Source organism: Pygoscelis adeliae, unplaced genomic scaffold, assembly GCF_000699105.1.
Source record: "Pygoscelis adeliae isolate BGI_AS28 unplaced genomic scaffold, ASM69910v1 Scaffold365, whole genome shotgun sequence".
Taxonomy (NCBI): Eukaryota; Metazoa; Chordata; class Aves; order Sphenisciformes; family Spheniscidae; genus Pygoscelis; species Pygoscelis adeliae.
In genome coordinates, this window is record NW_008824783.1 from 750,239 (window position 1) to 753,412 (window position 3,174).

At 51.5% G+C, this 3,174-nt stretch overlaps 1 protein-coding gene across 1 annotated transcript in view; it reads left to right on the plus strand.

Annotated features, from left to right (window-relative positions):
• Positions 1-3,174, plus strand: part of LOC103916820 (chromosome unknown open reading frame, human C15orf43) — a 10,439-nt gene that overhangs the window by 1,790 nt on the left and 5,475 nt on the right. The window lies entirely within an intron of this gene.

Consider the following 3,174-nt stretch of genomic DNA (forward strand, 5'->3'; position numbering starts at 1 on the left):
CACCGCCAGGGCCGCTTTTTTATCCTGCGTGGAAAGGGCAGGAAGTCTTTTCCATCAAAAAAAAAAAAAAAAATTAAAACTCAGGCTCCCGAGTTGCTCTGAAGGGATGGCACAAGGTTAAAAAAAGGGACAAAGTGACCTTGGGGACACTAGGCTGATCTTAGAGCTGGGTGAGGGGAAAAGGAGCGGACGGGCAGGGTGTGGTGTCTACTTCAAGGGGGAGAACTCCAGCTCGTGCTTCTCGGGGGTGTGTGGTGTAAAGCTGGGCTGAGGGGAAGCAAATGTGTGTGTCAGTGACTTTCATTTCTGGTTTTTCTCTTCTGCAAGTGGCTGACCCCATGGAGAAGCCCTGTTGGGGGCCAGTCTTCTGCCACACCTTGGGGTTTTATGGCAGTACCGAAAAATGGCGCTACTTGGTAGAATCTGGCAGCCTGCTCCTATTTTAAGAAGAAGTCAGTATGATCGCTTGGTGACTGTTGGATCAAGGAGGATCTCATCAGTGCAGACCTCATGTATGTAAGCAAGGGTTCCTGGCAACCCAGTGGGTGTGGTCTATTGCATGTCTCTTCTTGGGCATATTATGATTTGCTGTGACTGGTATCACAGAACACCCACTCAAGATTTTGAGGCATCTCGGCTTGTTTCATAGCTTTTTTCCATTAAAAACACATTTTCTGTGATGTACAATAATAATAACTGTCCTGTGCAAACCTCTTGCTTTGCTTGAAAAAACATTTACCTCAAAGGCAAATTCTTTGCTACAAGCGACGGTTTGCTGGGGTGAAGGGAGCAGTTACGTGGACTTTGTGCTCACCAGAGGAGCGTTCAAACCAGAAGTGGGGATGTCATGGCTGGGTGGTGATGCAAAGCGCTTGTCACCCAGCATGGGACGGCAGGATTCACCGGAGCCACCACACAGCTTAGCCTGCAACGCCAGCCATGCTCTGGAGACCAGCCAGGGACTGCACCAGCCCCAGCAGTAGTCCTTCTGTGGTAGAAGATGGTCTGGGAGGGAGGAAAAAGTTTGGGCTTCTCCAGAGACCCCAGCGGAGCAGCACACCTCTGCTGTGAGAGCCTGAGGTGGCTTGAGTCACGGACCACGTCCTGGCTTCCTCCTCTGGATCACGGAGAGCCACCAAAGTGCCTACCACCACCTCGGCTTCACCTTTACTGTCCTCAAGAGCATCGGAGAGTAACGGCCAGGAGCATCACACCAACAGGAAAAACCTCATCCTAATTAGGGCACGAGTGGAGTCGACTGCAGAAGCTGAAGACGCTGTGGCACAGGCAACATGAGACAACCATGTCTCCAAAGGAAACTTGCATCAACATCTTCCCGCACCAGGGAAGTCTTTGCCCTGATTGCATCTGTGGGCTTTTTGTGGTCTTACTTAGGAAATACTTTGATGGCTTACTTAAAAATCCCCCCTCTGGGGGAGAATGATGCATGCCAGTCCCAGAGGCTGGCTAATTTTGATTAACATCTGAATTTCGGGACCATGTCTAGAACAACCGTCTCTGTTTTATCCTTGGGGTCCAGCTTGGGGGGTGCAAAGGTACCCAGGGTGTAGCTGCACTGCTGCTGCTGGCTTTTCAGCAAAAGTTCCCAGGGGGTGGAGCTGTTGAGGGATATCTTGGCAAGTTTGAAGCGTGAAATAAGCCTCATTTGTGCTTTATGAATTATGAGCAATTTTGCTGCCAGCAAACTATTTCCTGAGTCAACCGAGTATGCATGTTTTTGGGAGAACAACTTCTAGGAGGACAACTCTCTAGGAGAACATCCTAGAACTTTTTTGAAGACCAACTTCTTCAATGTCACGTCTCTTTGGAGTTTTTAAAGCTTCACCAGTTCCTGCATGGTAGGGAGAAAAGCTGAAGGAATGGGGTGCAAGAGGAGGGGAAAAATCATTCAAGACACACAGCTGAATACAGATGTCCTCCAAGAAAAGTGGAACCAAGCGAAAGAGATGCTGCTGCACACCCAGTCTTGGCTCTGCCACTGCAGCTCCAGCTCTGGGGGAATGAGTTTGCCATCCGCTCCCTCTCCAGCAAGCAAACCACAGCGAGGTTGGGTAAAGGCGAATATCCACAGCGTGTTTTTGCCGAAACATTCATGCGGTGTCTGCAAGAGGAAGGCTGCACAGCCCCAGGCCAGCCCTGGCTGCTTGACACAGGCTGGCCCATTTCAGCTCAACTAAACCGGGCTTACCTGCGCCACACTGCAATTATGCAGTGGCCTAACACCTCTCCTTACCTTTTTCTCCTTTAATTCGACAGTGTCACCACGTCCTTCACGCAAAGGTGAGTGCAAGCAGAAGTAATTCTTCAGCTTGTGTAAAAACTTGATGAAAAACAAGTAAGAATCAAAGACCAGGGGTCTCTGCATCACTTTTCAGTACTGCTGACACCTAACTTGACCGTTGGAGGCATATTTAGCTTTGCTTAGGTATGTGCACTAGGACATCTTTCTCCTGGGATGTGCAGAAAATCCAAGCGTGGAGGAGACTAGGTTGAGCTTGGCTGTGTCTCACCCGCGTGTCCTGCTGGGCTGGACTTGCCCCATATTCACCAGGTTTGGTGATCACGCGCTGCCTGACAGGATGGTTTGTTCCCTTCGCAGCACAAAGCACGTGCCATCTGAAGGGGACGGGGTCTGGCGGGCAGCTCCGGGCTCCCATCCAGCAGACGGCATGGGAGGACATGAAATCCGGGCAAGGAGACGCTGTCTTCTTCTCACTACCTCCTCTTTTGCCACCACCTACAGAGAACATGAATACAGACGATCTCCAGGGGAGCTCGTTCCCTGAATGGGACAGAGGGAAGGAGCCAGGACCAGGCAGTGTGAAGGAAGGCTTTTGCCTCATCTTTCTGCAGGAGTTGGAAGAGATTCGGAAGATGGGGCAGGGTGTGGAGAGGCCCGAGGCTGTCGGATGCTGCTTGGGTCTGCCACTGGCTCTTGCCTTGTCCTGGGCAAGTGAGCCACAGATGCTGTCTCCACTGTGCCCTCGGCTTGTCCTGTCCCCTTTCCAGAGGTGGCACAAGTTGCTCAGAGCTGTGGAGGGTTTCCAGAGGAGGTTGAGCATCAACACACCCCGGACATCAGTGTTGCAATCCTGGGGCAGCCCCACTTCTAGCCCAGCTGTGCGTAGGTGTGGGTCACCCGCAGCCCTTTTG